The sequence below is a fragment of the Rhynchophorus ferrugineus genome, unplaced genomic scaffold, assembly GCF_030347505.1.
Source record: "Rhynchophorus ferrugineus isolate W39M unplaced genomic scaffold, kcgeb_rfMv2 rfM1, whole genome shotgun sequence".
Lineage (NCBI taxonomy): Eukaryota > Metazoa > Arthropoda > Insecta > Coleoptera > Curculionidae > Rhynchophorus > Rhynchophorus ferrugineus.
The window spans coordinates 84066542-84083305 of record NW_027472580.1 but is presented as its reverse complement, the minus strand read 5'-3'; the positions used below and the strand labels follow the sequence as shown (position 1 = coordinate 84083305).

At 31.0% G+C, this 16764-nt stretch overlaps 1 protein-coding gene across 9 annotated transcripts in view; it reads right to left on the bottom strand.

Annotated features, from left to right (window-relative positions):
• Positions 1-16764, bottom strand: part of rols (zinc-RING finger and ankyrin repeat domain-containing protein rolling pebbles) — a 394615-nt gene that overhangs the window by 73485 nt on the left and 304366 nt on the right. For 4 of the 9 annotated variants that reach the window (XM_076395772.1, XM_076395813.1, XM_076395784.1 and 1 more), the window contains one exon: positions 2412-2474. The exons of the other annotated variants lie outside the window; for them this stretch is intronic. The gene's annotated coding sequence lies outside the window, so the exon portion shown is untranslated. The remainder of the gene's footprint in view (positions 1-2411; positions 2475-16764) is intronic. 9 annotated transcript variants of the gene reach the window in all.

Genomic DNA, 16764 nt, shown 5'->3' with positions numbered 1-16764 from the left:
TAGTTGATTATATATATCTTCTAAACTAAACGTAAAATAACCTGTGATAGTCTAAATTTCCGATCAAAGGGCCTCCAAAAACTAATCATAAAACAAAACCCAATATATATATATATATATATATATATATATATATATATATATATAACATATATATATATATATATATATATATATATATATATATACATATATATATATATATATATATATATATATATATACAATACATATATATATATATAAATATATATATATATATATGTATATATATATATATATATATATATATATATATATATATATATATATACATATATATATATATATATATATATATATATATATATATATACATATATCATATATATATATATATATATACATATATATATATATATATATATATATATATATATGTATATATATATATATATATATATATATATATATATATATATATATATATATATATATATATATATATATATATATATATTCCTTTTACCAACTACGGGTTTATCTGGACTGGACCTAAAGTTTAACGTGGGTTTCGACCCACGGTCCTCATCATTAAGCCTACTGACTGGCGAGTGACCAACTTAAGAAATCATCCCAGAAGACATTCAGTCTTACACAGCCTGGTTACTGGCGTGACTGGGATCACTTTCCTTGTCGGATTCTACACTCCAGGACAATCACAAATTTTAAATAATCACAAACATAAATTTACGACCATGCCTCAGCAGGATTCGCCTCTATCGCAATAGTAGGTTCTTTCGCCCTTAGCGCGCAGTGGGCACCAAGCCGGCAAAATTTAAAAATTATGCGCTGAAAATAGTTTTTGAATGAGTTTCGCAGTATAAAAAGCAGCATTATCTGGCTTAAAAATATTACAATTCTGACCGGCACATTTTTGTTCCATATTTACCTACATATTCGTCGTTTAATATAAGATAACCTATACTATTAATATGACCAGAAATGAATTTTATTTCTTCAAAATCCATAGCAGCAAACAGCTGTTTACGAGTTAAAATCATTTGATCTTTTCTTAAATCACGATAGTAATATTTATATCATTTAGTGATAGACAAATTGAAGATTTTCGTCTGAAAATGGTACATGACACTACTTTTTTTCAAAGACATATGTTCTTTGGTAAAATGTAAGCGCTCATATTTACGTTTTCCTTTTAAAGATTGTTCCTGTAAAACTTTCATTCTTCTTAAATGTCTAACATTATATAGGAGATCTAGAACATTTTTTATGTTTGGTATTAGTCAGCTACAGAAGAGATTTCGTTGGCTGTTAAGATAGAATTTGAATCAATTCACAAAATTCGTTCGGTCGTTTATTTCTCTACCTTCTGTTATTTATAACCCTTGGCGAACCTCCTGGATTTCTTAGGGTATTTTCCGGATTTTTAAATAAATCATGATGACTTTTCTAGTTGTATTCATTATATTTACAATTTATGTTGCATTAAATTTTTGTATTTTATCCTACTGATCATTTAATTTCATCTGTAATCAGCATTAAAAGATCCAAATTAGTTTAAATTCTGATTTGTAATTAAAAATTTGTTGTGCGCTAAAGTTTTGTCGCGGAATGTAACGATAGAAAATATTAAAGGTAGATATGCTTTTTAAGCATTAATAGGCTAATTTCAGTTATATTGGCGTTATATCTAGACCAGTAGAGATTGGAAACTCTGAAAACACCAATAAAATTAAAAAGCTGATGTTCAAAAATTAGCATATTTTTTCAAGAAATGGGTATGGCTTTTAAGAGAATTAATAACCTCATATCTTCGGTTATTCTAATATATTCGCCTTATATGAATTCGAGTGAACTTTCCCCGTTCAAGTAGTATTGAATTCACTGAGGGAAAAAAAAGAAAATTCGCGGTAGTACTTGAGTATCATACCTTAATCAATTATGACTCATATTGATCTTGATACATAGCTGCCAATAAATTGATATTTGAATTTGTAGAGTTTACAATTAAATAACATATACTAATAAAATATATTCTTTAAATAAATATTTTTGAAAATATATTTTTTAATATAATTTAATATTAATATTAATATTTATTAATATTTTTTAATTTTCTGATTAATTTATTAAAAAAAAAAACAGTCGAAGCGTTATTAGTATTTTCAGTCTAGCTAGTTTGTAGACTATTGACTGTTTCGACAATTTTGCGACTATCTATTGCTTCGACTGTTTTGACTATTTTCTGTCGATAGTTCCCAACGCTAATATATATGGAATAAACAAATAAATATGATTATATAATAGTTTTAAGTGCTTAATAATTATCGATAATAATATGATATTTGCGTATAATTTTCAAAAATGTGTAGATATTAAAAATATACGAGATATAACAAAAACATAAATACCTATTATATCGAGAATATGGTTTGTAGCAAAATCTCTCTTCTTCTAATAGAATGAAGTCTTACCTAAAAAAAAAGATAAATATATTAGAAATCTATAAATAGTTGGTACCTTTTATCTATTTTCAATTGTTATTAATATTTGAAATAAACTAACAATTACACTTATTCAGAAAATGTATTCATTGGGTTCAAAATATTCACTTAAAACATGTTTAATATTTCACTTTTAGGATTGGCTCATCGGGCGCAAATCCAAGTTATCATTAGATAACAAGGTATAGCTGAATGAGTCTATACTCAAACCTCTTTGGTCATATGGAATCCAACCATGGGGTACAGCTAGCAAATCTTGTTGCGTACCATTGTTGATGCTCCTTACTATATTTCAAATAAAGTGATACAACGCGATATTCCTCTTGAACCTATAACGAGTGTAATTCAACGGGTTTGTGTGAAGTACTTCGAAAGAGAATATCTCAACATACTCGCTAACCAGCTAAATATGCGACGTGATAGTGAAGTGCGTAGACTAAAACGTTTAACACCACCTGATCTGATTACTGGACATATATAGACTTTAGAATAAGCTTTAGAATAAGACTAATTAATTAAGATAATATTCTATACAGGAGATCGCTTAATGAAGTGATTTTCTACATGCCATGTATATATAATATAGACATAAGAAATACTTATTGCCTATAGGGCAGATTGTGGACTTACAAAGATAAAAAAAACTTTTAGGATTTACTTAAGCGTCTATCAAAAAATGTTTATAACAATAACGTGCAACGCCATCTGAAGGTTTCTAGAGATAAAATAAGGAAAACACTTCGGGGAAAAATAAGAGAATATGCAGGGAAATTTTAAAATGGTACCGTTACTGAAACAAATGAAGAAAATAACACTGTAGGAATTTATGTAGAAATATTAAAAATAATTAGTGTCAATAAAGTGATCAACTTGATATCAAAGTAATAGATGATGAATTATGTCATAGGTAATTCATCTATTGTTATATTGTAGTTTAAGGATTTACTATTTGTATGCTAAAAAATATAGACCCGAAGAATATAAATCAATATAAATGGTGTCTACAAAATCAGCGGTTTTCTTTTACCAACAAAAACGAATTATATACAATTATAAATAGAAATACTCAGTAACTAACTATTCTCTTGTTTCGTTTTAGTTTAGTTTCTGTAATTCATTGCTGTCACGACCTGTTATGGCCCAATGAATTCGAAAGTAACAAATCACTACCCCTTTCAACCCGCCGTTATATATTATAAGCTGGTAATTTATGCGACTTTTAAATCGAATAGACTTCAGTACAAATTTAATCGAAATAGATTAGGTTAAATTTGTCATCGTTACTTTCGCGGTTTTGTTCTAACTGGATGAATGTTAATTAATTGCTTCATTCGAGTTTCAGACATAATTAATCAACCTTGGTTCGGATTCGGAGGTCCGGTATCTTTTGGTGCTTGATTTAAGATATCGGGTTGAAAGTTGATTTAATTTATTGAGTTGTTTGAGAATATATCAATATAACACTCTACCGGGTATTTTCATAGAACTTTATCTTACACTAAATGTTAGATTCCTTTATTACTTCAGTTTTATGACCGTTTTCATTTTGATTTTATTAACATTTTTCTCATACATGACTCAACCCACTCAGTTTTGTTATGTCTTTTTCTATGTTTGTATTTCTAATTCTGTCGCTTTTTAGAACTATGAAAACCTTAATTAAATTTTCCATACTATTAGTTCTACAATTTCAGCAAAATAACTAATTTTTTGGAATATTTTAAGTACCACTGTACGACATTATCAGTTAGCATTCCTTTGAATGAACCTAGAATACTTCTTTTTTTAATTTCTGCTTATTTTAATGTTGCTAATTCTTCTTTCTGTTAGTATTTTTCACATTTTAAGTTCAGTTTCGTTTAAGGTTTTTTCTTAGGCCATGTTCAACTGCATATTTTTATAAAAGTTGACATAAAAATTATTGCAATAAATATTGAAATAAATTTATTTTAGTTAATTTATTATTTTTATGACCGTGCTTATAACAATTATCAACAAAGTTACTAGTTCTTATCAATTGTTCTTTCGTTACCATACTGCCAATTGTTGATATCATAAAACTGGCGGAATCATCTTCTAAATATGGTTTTAAAATTTCAAAATTTGATGTACATGTAACAGATCATAAGCGCATATCTAATATTCTATGTGCCAAATTGTAGAATTGTAGGTGTATATTATTTTCTTACACGAAAACAAGCTTCCGAACGAAATCAAGACGTGGACGGCCCAAATATACAACAAAGCAAGAGGATAAGCTAGTTTAAATGACACACGAAAAGAAACAGCTTCAACTAGAACTGTAAAGGGACGATTACTGTTTGTTGGACGCTGGAACACTGGACGCAATAAAAACTGAAAAAATGTCCCACGGATGAACGAGTTCAAATTTCAGATATTTGGATCCAATAGATGGGTTCCTGTGTCTAATCAAATGATAGATGAAATATCCAATCCATCCGGTCATGTGACTGAAACTGATTGAAATCTGAATAAAGAAGGCTATCTGAAAATATAATAAAATGCCTTCGAAACTGAATCTAATCTAATCTGGCTGAAGTTTTAGTGTCAACAAGACGATAGCCCTAAACATTCGTCAGAATTATGTCAAGAGCTTCCTAGAGTAAACACGAAAAGATGAAATTTTGGAAATAACGAAATGACGATCACAATTGCCGATATCTCTCCTAGTGAATTAATATGGGATGAAGTTGATAGGACATTGAAGAATGAAGAAGTGATGAATGATAATAGAGAGTGACAGAGATGTAAAGAAGATACCCATGGGGATCAACTCAGGCGTAATATGTAATATTCTGGTTTCTGAATATTGAAATAAATACTGAACCAATAATGAGTAAAATGTGTGAACAAGTAATTGAAAATAAGGGCCATTTTAATCAACTTCTTTTAATTGTACTAAATATAATGTTAAAAATGTTAGTCTAAGGTTTGATTAAATTTGATTGTAATTAATCATGCTTCTCTGTTTTATTGTCGTTTTGTTTAAATTACTTTATTCTCTCCAAACTTTTGAACGGTAGTATATATCAACTATACTCATTTATCAGTTTTTTTATGCCCAAATATTAATTCAATTTGACTTGAAAAATAACGTGAATAAATTAACAAACGTCCAACTCTTGTGTTCGTAATTTTGCTATAACGTTCTAATCTAAATTCCTCTGGCCATTTTTCTTGGAGATTTCCGTGAACTTAATTGACACCACTGGATATATGTTAATAACTTTTCAGAAAACGCGAAAACTGTTAGGCGTTTGATTACTTAATGATTGCACGTAGGTTTTTGAAGGTATTATAACCGCAATTAATTAGATTGGGATAAAAATCCGTCGGAAACGTGAGTTATTCTTTCGAGCTGTCCAATTTGATTGGTTGTTAATGCAAATATCTCTCGCCTTGTTCGCCGTGATATTATTTATATAGTTATTGTGTAAGATAAAAACGAGATTTTACGATACGAAACACCTGATTAGGTGAAAATAAATCACCAGTACTGATTAATAATTATGTTTGTGGACTAAATAGTTTTTCTCGGGTGTTTATCTACCTTCTAAGTAACTGGAAATGTGTGCAGAAATAAACATCAATTATTATTTGAGTGTGATATAGTATATATATAATTTCGTTAATTAATGTAAGACAGCTATTCATTATTTTGTGATTTGGAATTATTAGATCATAGATTCCGTCATACTCAATAACTCTGACGAATATTTTTCCAGTTGGTATTGAAGTATTCTATTTCTATCCCAAAAAAACTGTTTGTCCATAGAGAAAAATCATTTATAGATCTATTTTGTTTGCTTCCTCGAAATTGGCGAAGACTCTGCAAACGCGTGTCTCATTTATGCGAAAAGTTGATAGTCAAGGACAAGATTTGGAGAGTCGGAGTTTCACCAGGTTTCAACAACTTGTAATATACCACGCCACTCTAGTCCCACCAAACACAGAACATTGTCCAATAGCGACCAAAACGATTTGGATTTGGAGACGATCGGACGGCTTCGACAGGTGATACCCATACCCGTACCCATTTCTTGCACTTAGGGTTTTTGAAAATAAATCCACTTTTCATCACCAGTCGCCATTCGATGCACAAATTACTTCCAGTTATACTTTTGAAGCAGCAGACAGACCATTTTTCGATTTTCCACTTGTCCGAATTAAATTGATTAAACCCATCTTCCCATCTTTTCGAGTTTCTCCATTGCCCGTAATCATTTCTTGGACTTCATTTAACGCTTCTACCAATTGTCTTTGAATTTGGGTTGGGTCTTTATTGGGAATTTGGGTATGTTTTCAGGTTTGGTATGAAATAATTTTTGACTTGGTTAGCACAAGAGATAAATTGCACTTTACGTCTCCAGTTTAATTTAAGTAGAAGTCCCTTTAAAAGTCATCGAGCTATTTCGAAACGATGGCCATACGCCATTGATAAAAACAAACGATTTATTGATCTCCTAAGGGGAGCTGCAAGTGAAGCTTGTGAAAAACACTTGGTTCAGGTTTTGTTTCAGAACTCACCGAAGTTATACTTTGAAGGAATTTTGGGTTATCCAGAAAAGTGGCATTATTTTGATTAAATTGAAGTCTGTTTCTTACCAACGAGGTTTTATCTGGACTGTACTTACTGTTTAACGTGGGCTTCGAACCACGGTCCTCAACATGAAGCCTACCGACTGAGAGACCATCCAGAAGACCCATGGTCTTACCCAGCTTGGTTAGTGGGGTATCTGGGATGGTTAGTCCTTGTCGGATATTTCACTGTTGTCTATAAAGACATTTAAAATTACAACCACTAACATAAAGTAGATTTATAACCCAGCAGGATTCGAACCTTATGAAAATTATTAGTGTATTTAACAGATACTGATTAGTGTCTGAAATATACATTAAGAAACTTTTTCCCCTACACATTATAAACAAAAATCCGATAGAGTAACTTTCCAATATGTAAAGTGTTCAGCTCCAAAAGTGAAAAGATAGATAGGGTTAAATAGGAATAAATAATTTAATCTACCTATTGTAACTATCAGCCATTAGTTTACTCGATTATACTTTTCAAATAGTCTGGCTGAAGAGAAGATACAACAGACAGTCAAAGTACCTGTAATTTTTGTGAAATTAAAATTCTACCAGCCAGATGAGAAAACAAGCTTACACTGTTTTTTCCCATTTTTTAAATAATGTCAGTAAACATTCCAAGATCATCCAAATTAATTGTCTCACAGCCTTTGAAATTTTTGTTTACATATAATTACGTTTTCTTTATTAAGAAAGTTTTTAAAATCTTTGTGTTTTTTACTTTTATGGTTGACCAAAACTCATGTCAAAGTGCATCAATGCAGTGTTATATTCATGTAAAACCACTTTCACCGTACTGTTGTTCTTCACATTAAACGTGGATGTTAAAATGTTATAAAATAATAAAATTAAACATTATATGTGTTTCTCATACATCCAGTTTTTGTTCTAAGTCATTTAAACTTTAATGTCTGCTAGTTTTGTAAACCATACACTTCTTGCGTGCAGTCATAACAATACCAACAGTTAATACACATTGCACATCTAACTTTCTCCATTCTTGAAACGAATTGCTATGATGAGTTGTAAATGTAGAAATTACGATTTCACAAACTTGGAAAAAATTGACACCATAATATCACGTATGAACTAAATTATAGTTTCATAAGTTGTACGAGTCGTACTCGATTATGTTAAGAAATAAATTATATTCTGATCGTACATCTAGCTAGATATAAACCGGTTGTCTTCAAACTTACCACGTTCAGGGAACACATAAAAAATCACACTAACCTGAATCTGGAACCATTCGATATGCATCTTGATCAAGATTTATTGCTATTATGATTAAAGCTTAGTTATTATAGACAATACGCCACTATTTCTTAGTTATTTAAATAATTATTCACCTATTTTCTCCGGGTGCTTTCAGTGAAATGTTTGAGAAATTATTATATTTTAGCATCTTTCTGGATATTTACTCCAGTTTCCAAAACCTTGTAATTTATTGTTGTGTTTTTCATTAGGCATTTTTTTGTCTACTTTTGCCAGATATGGTGGTTTAGCTCCAAAAAGTTGATCTAATGGTTGGGCTATGGATCTAATGGATCATAAGGTTGAGCAAATAGTTTAACTCTAAAATTACTTCTAAACTTACTTTCCTAGGGATTTTTTAGTTTGGTTATTTTTCTTGTAGAATATCAATATTATTATTTTTGGTATAATCTTTTCATTTTTACTGAAACTAGGTAGAAAACTTCATGTGTGGGTGTTTTTTTGGAAAAACATTACAACATATATATCAGAGTATTTAACCAGAATTTAGACCAAATGAAACGATATATTTTCGAAACCAAATTGAAGCATTACTATTTTTTTAAAACAAGAGCTAATAAGAAACTGAATTGATGTAGATAAATAGTCGAGAAAATAATAACACATATATAACGATTGTAGACATGTTATGTAATATACCCGGACTATCAGGCCATTTGTTTTTTAGATTTGAATGATGAACGAGTGAGACGGGTTGGTCTGTTTTTATCCTCGGTGTCGGTCGGTATTGCCGTTCGAGTAAGTAGCCTCTTCTTTCTGTTATTTAAAATAATATTTTCAATTAACTTAATAGTTTTTATATTCTTCAACAGTCTTTCAACAAGTCTATCACAAAATAAAACTGGCGCAGTCGGTAGGATTTCAGGGAGATCATAAGGCTGTTCTCTTTTGAATTTATTCAATTAACTGAACTCTAATTAACTATAAAGAAAAAGAGACAGGTTGACGTTGGATTAGCAATCATTCCGCAGTTACTTGAAGCGCTTCTTGTTTAGTTAAGTGTTGTTCGGTCAAAAGTATAGCAGCTTAATCTATAAGGTCACAAAAGGTGGATTGAAGGTGTTCAATGACCCCTCTCCATAAACTATTCCATGTAAGAAACATTCAAGCTTTGAACAATACCCCTAGTCCTTGGATTCCTGGCACATGCACCACAGTTCAAGGTGTAAGGCCACTATATAAGCTGTCCAGACGGACTGACGACCATCCCTTTAGGAGAGAGATGTTATGTAAAACTCCAGTCCAGACTGTTTGTTAAATGATGAAGTGGAAAGAATGAGTGAGACAGAATGGTATGTTTTTACCAAGAGTCCTTTTCGTTAAATAAAATAATATTTTCAAGTAAATAAATAGTTTTTGTTTTATAAACTCTTTTAGAAAATATAGCTGACATACGTTTGATTCCAAACAGACTTAAAGAATACTCTGTCTCATTGTTTGTAGACTTAAGTGTAGCAATGTCAGATATTATATAAAAAATAAGAGCAAATGTTTTTTTTTATGAGTGCGATAATAAAAATGTCAAGAGTCCTCATGAAATAATTGTTCATAATGACGTTAATTATCTTGTTGTTTAACATAAATAAATGTTTAGATTGTAACCAATGTTTAACCATTCCATATATCTATGTACTTAATTTTAAATTCATATGTACATCGTTAAAAGCTTCAAAACAATTCATTTAAATTTACTATTACACACAAAGAAGTTGTAGATTTTACGACTAAATATATTAACACTTTTTTACACAAATATTATGCCACATTAGCGTTACACCAAAAAAATATTTACGTGAAGTTATTGAATTATTCAAACCTTGCCAACATATAACGTTGATAGTTTTCCAAATCCAACAAAAGGCACGTAAATATAAACCAACTAAAACAGACATTTGGTTTAGTGCCTTTATAGATCAGAAACAAGCGAATTTCGCAGTAGATAATTGTTTACTTTTGATATGGAGTCATATGTTGCAAGAGGAGATTATTCGTGGACCATTAAACAAAATCGTTTTGTATTAAGGTTCGAGATTTTGAAGTGAATGTAGGTCTATATTAAAAAAAAAGAAGAAATTCAAATAGCTTAAGAAATAGATAGATTATTTCAGAGAGAACTACACTTTTTTACGTCCTTTTTTGTTACCGTATGGTATCTTTTTACAATCTATTATATATAATTAACGTTATATAATTGAATAATTAATATGCAACATATATAGGTATCACCTCATTTATATATTAAAATAAATTACTATTTGGAATTCTCAGAAGTTCTTTAGAAATGTTATATTTATCAATTTTAGGTTTAATTGTAGTTATTAGTTCCATTTATTATTGTATCCTGTTAATATCACCAGTCCAGAGGCATCAAACTACGAATTACGTGTTCTTAATGCTTATTTACTGAAAACAGAAATTTCTTTGTTGAAAATTCTTATTATTTTTATAAAATCATACATTGCTTCTATTATATTTTTAATCATAAAAGCTGTTTGGACATAAACAAAGTTAAGGGTTTATTTTCCAAATATTTCTTAAACTAGAAAATAAGTTTTACTTTAATAAAATACCAATAGTTGCCAATACCTTTTTTACTTGATGGGAACATATATTTTGCAGTAAAAAAATTGAAGCAAACATATTTTTAACCAGTTTTCCATATTTCCTTTATAAGATTCAGAAGTATAGCGTAATTTGTTTATACATTATTGGCAAAAATAAGGAGGACATGAGTTTTTAAAATACTTTTAACATAATCTCCTTTTGCTTTTATGCGTTTTTAAAAGTTCTCTCGAAGTTATTATATCCATTTAAAAAATTAGACATTTGTTTGTAAGATGGAAAGTATTTCAACAACAGGTTGAGACAAATTTTTACGCAGATGACACTGCTTACTTTGCTTCTTCAAGAGTAGCACCGCACATCCAAGGCAGGCTTCAAAAACAAATCGATAAGACGGCCAAGTGCTTCCATTTCGGGAGATTGCAAGTCAACCCACAGAAAACCCAGCCCATCTTCTGCCACAAGAAGCATTTTGGTACCGAGCATTTCGCGTCTTAAAATCGGGAACGCTGAAATTCCATGGTCAGAAGGGGCCATCTATTTCGGTCTTGTCTTCAATCGCAAGTTGTTAAAGGTGAAGCTTCCAGATTCAAAGGTCCCTCAATAAAGGTCAAAGGTCAATCTGCTGTTCTCGCTCATCAACCGGGCCGGCAGGCTTCCTCTCTCAATAAATATTCATCTTCTGTACAAGATGCTGGTTCGATCAGTCGTTCTATATGGCATTAATGTCTATCTCAAATACGTCTCACCTTGCCAGGTAGGACATCTTCAAGTTTTTCAGAACAAAATTCTCGGGAGAATAATCAATGTCCCCTGGTTCGTCAGGAATAATCAAATACATAGAAAAACAGACGTCCTTCAAGTTTACGATTTTATATCCGAGCTCTATTCGGGATATTTCTCCACTCTTGGTCTCTCTCGGCTCTTGGCGAAATTATATCACAGCCGACACTGTCCCGTCGTGCTTTAACTCCAAATTCTCCTTCTTCGGCGAGCGATTATCTCAAGAACCGCGAGCTGCATGGTGTGAAAACGACGCCTGGCCCTTGTACTTCTTAACGGTGTTACTTTACTAACAGTAAGGAGGATCAGTCAGTATCATAAGATCAGCTGGTAGGGTACGGTTTAGTGGGCAGCCCCGATCTCCCTCCCAATAAGATGTCCGTAACAGGATTCTCCTTTCCGGTTCCAGACCAAAAATAAATAAATAAATAAATACAATATAGTAGCGTATATACTTCGTTCATTGTCATATAGGGATGCAGAATGTCGCAGGAAGATGATTGCATTTATTTTCTTTTGTAAGCAAAGTTGAATGAGAATGCTGTTGACTTTTAATCAATAAGAAGAAGAATGCTTTTTCAACAACTAAGTGAAGTAGGTGTATTATATTTTGAGTCTGTTGTCTTATATTACGTGTACATATACGGCTCATTCTTTCTTGATTCTGCTTAATGTTCTTGTTGCAGTCGGTGTTTTTCATCTTTTCTGCATCCCCTTTCTTCTGCACCTTTATTCAAAGTTCTCCTAGGTTGTCTTCTAGACTTTATCCTTCCTGTCCTGCTTCTCAGACACTCTGAGCTTGTCTTTTCCATGCACTGTAAATGCAGTGGAATAATCCCACCAGTATACTAGTGGGGTGCTATGTTAGTTTATATATCATTGTGTAAACTTCTATTTTTGTTTCGTTTGTCTTTTTCATTAACTAATTTAATTATTTTGACATTAATTTCCTTCTCGAAAGCTAGCCGATACTTTCAATTTATATTCCCAGCTATTTAAATTAATTTTGATATTTATATCTTGACCTATCAACATACATTTTATTTTGCTTTTGTTCAATACCATTCCCTATTTTTCTAGTGTTGGATTCTATGATTCTTCTGAATTTTCTCTAGGTGGTTTATGTTATCATCATTTAGGCTCTAGATTAGTACATTATCAGCAAAAGCTCGCATCAAAATTTTAAATTTTATTTTAATGTTGTTCTTCCTCTCTGATGTGTTTAACAACTAGTCGAAACTTACTGTAACTTTTTTAAGTAAATAAAATTTTATTGCTTCAATCCAGAATAAATGTTAAACTATTCTGAATACCACGTCTACCAACTACATGATTGAAGTTGATAAAGTGTATATAATGAATACGAAAATAGTTTTCTAACTGGTTATATTATTTATGGCTTAAAATAACGCAGTGAAAATAAGAATTTTACATAATTTGAGGTGTGTTTGCAGATGGAAACCGCAAAATACTGTCGATATAACTCAATGATATATAAACAAAAAAGTAGCATCCAAAGAACAAACAAATAAATCAATACGGATAGCTGAAGAATGGTAATAACACCGCAATCGTGTCACTACCAAGAATAAATATTACAATGCATTATTCATGTCGTGTTATAAAAGTTCGTACAATGAAAGACCCCACCATTCCAAATGGCAATAAAAATCCTTGAGCGTTTATTAATCGACGAAAGGCCATAATAACTTTTCGCCTCATCAGCGAGCCTTTAAGTATAATTCACGACACAAAACCGTTTTTCGATAAGCACCAAGACGTATATCCTCGTAGCCAATTGCCAGCTGTTAAGGCCAAATTAAAATTCTAGTGTCGGTTGTGCCATGCGTTTTATTTATCACTCGGGCCCAGACATAAATCCAGTTGCGTTGCAGGAAATTGCACTTAAAAAATGCCCTACATCGCCCATAAAACAATGCTCCTGCCGAACATTAATCTCGGCCGTGTGCGCGGTAGTTGCGTAATTTTTCAGATACCGGTTCCATAAAAGTTTTATGTGTCAATTTCCGATCGGCTCAACAAAAGACAGTTCCGAATGCATCGCCTACTAAACAAATCGGCCTGTTCCCAGCTGTTAAGCGTAATGCGAGATTAATGGTTCGGGTCAGTATTTGATAAATCTTTGGTAGGATTTTTACTCGAAAAAATAGTTAGAGGTCACTGACACCGCTTTCGTTGACTGAATGTGTTAAATTTTGCATCAAGAATTAATTTATATTATCCTAATATTGGTAGGTGAAAAAATAATCGACGTTTTTCCAGATGGTCAAATAATATAGAATATAAAACTATAATAATGGACAGTTAACTTTCACGTATTAGTGGGTTTCTCTTATATTTGTCATACATATTTTTCTATTATTCTATTCGATTTTTTGAATCAAGCAACCTTTATTAGATGTGTAAGATTGAAGAAATCTTTAAATAAACAACACAAACATGGTAATGCTACGATAAACTGAAATCAACCAGCGTATTTCAAAATGAACTGAAGCATCATGGGAGGAAATATATATTGAAGATTTCAAATATTTTATATTGGTTCCATTCGTCGATTCAAAATAACTTTTCAATATAATTAAGAAAATAAATATTCTTCAACATATTCGGAAGGCAAAATTATCTAACTGTAGAGTTTTTTACAGTACGGACTAAAAGCTTCAACTAAGGGTCTCTCTAAACACACTAGGTCAACAAGTATTAAATAATAAATTACATTTTAGTTGACTATTATGCACATTCATTATCAATCTTAATAATATTAACCCAATTTCAGGTAGTTTTTATTTATATGCTTTGAATGTATCGATACTCGATATAACACCTTAAAATATGAATACGTTAATATTAACAGAGTACTTATTGTCGTATTAGTCGTAGTAACCGCACAGTTAAACAGTGTATTCATGTCCATTGGCTATTCTCAAGGACCTTTACATGATTCGATTGTTTGAGATTATGTAATCTATTGTATATAACGATTTTATTATAGTAATTTAGGTTTAAATTGGTACTAAGTTAAACTTGGAAGATCCTCTTTTACGCATATCAATATTTTATATTCATTTAGAAAAGCCTGCTTGATGCCAACAGTAGTTAAACGCACAGGTAAATCCTGGTTGGTAAAAAGGAGACTTATTAAAAAATAATTTAAAAAAAACAGAAATATGTTTTTCTGAATCAATTAAAATGCATGTTGTGTAATGGATATTATAACGATCTATAAAACAGCTAAAATAGAGGATCTAGACTATCTGTTATGTTCATTAGACATTTGATTGATTTACAAATAAAATACAATGTCCAGGTAGTAATAGTTTTATATAGTTTGCGAATAATATTTAAATTAAATTAATCACAAAAATTTGCATTTGATTTAATTAGTTTAAGTTAGTTAATTAACATATAACAAAATTAAAGGTAACTGTATGAAATATTATCTTGGTTTCTTATACCCTTTTCATTTTACCCAGAGCTGGCAAGTGTTTTATAATTCTACAGCCTAAAAAAATAGATGTATATCAAGAAGATTTCGGTTAAAGTATGGAAGGACAATCATATAATATTTTTATATGACTCTTCCATATTAAATAATAACTGATTTTTTGTTTATAGGGCTTTTTAAAAATATCATATTATTTATATCATCTACACTAAAACTGTCTTAGATTATAAATTGCTTTTGTATAGTTATGAAGTAAAGACGAATGAGAGAGTATATAACATTGAAAAGTTTAGTCAAGATTGTCGAACTAATACTGTAGTCTTTACACACAGAAATTTACAACCATGCCCCAGCAGGATTACAACTTTCTACTATATACTGACAGTAGGAGGACCGTCCTGTCTCCAGCAGATTGGATGGTTAAAACATTGACATTGAATATTAGAAACCTGATGATCTAAGTTGTGATCGATAAAGAACATGGATAGTCGATCATTAAAAAATTTAAGCAAGTTCAACGATAGCAACACATGTAACAAGAAAAAGCTAAAGTTCAACCAGCAGTTAAGATCTGGAGAAGAATAATTTTATAGCCCTCGAGAATGTAATGCATATATTTCAGTCATTATATATTTAGAATCAAAAATTTGTCACTGTTAAAACATTCCAAACTACATACTTGTCTAAAATTACTGAATACCACAAGATTTAACTTATTCTGCGAAATTTCAAAACTGCCTCATCAATTTCGGCAAAAGATCGTCGTTGCTCAAGCGGAAATGGGGCGTTGTCTGGGAGCGCGATGCATTTATTTAGAGCCGCTCTCGACATTACAAAGGCGGATTTTCGGTACCGTTTCTGAGGCGCCGACTCCGCATAAAATTCCAACCGATGCAGTCAACGGACGGTAAGTCGCGAGACACACGGCAATTTTCTAATAAGGGTATTGGAAAAGATTCGCTATTGAAAATTTTAGTATAGTTTTCTTTATATATCCCTTGGTGACGAAGAAATTTAGCCTCATGAAATAAAAAAGAGATTATCAAAGATATGTTACAATAGCAAAGGAAGTTAGGAAATATGAAACGTTATCACTAGTTTCTTATTAAATATTTTATTTTAAATACTAATTAAAATGCATATTTTAATAACTGAAGGTGTCGTAATTGTGTTTATCAATTAAATAAGAATTGGGACACATTTGGAAATGATAACTCATATTCTATTATAGTTTTATTGCAAATCTGAAAAACCGAGTGCTGCTATCATATCTATTTTGATGTGATGTGCACGTTCAGTTGATGATATCATTAGAGTGTCTGCTATTTCATTCAATTTCAATTTACGGTCATTCAAAATCATTTTGTGGATTTTTTAAATGTTTTCGTCGGTAACAACTTCTTTTGGGTGTCCACTGCGTTCACCGTCCTCGGTGCTCATTTCACCACGTCTTAGCTTAGCATACCAATCCTTGATGATTGATTTTCCTGGGACAGTGTCCGGAAACTCGGCATCAAGCCAAGTTTTTGCTTCAACTGTTTTTTTGCCTTCAAAACGCCATATTTT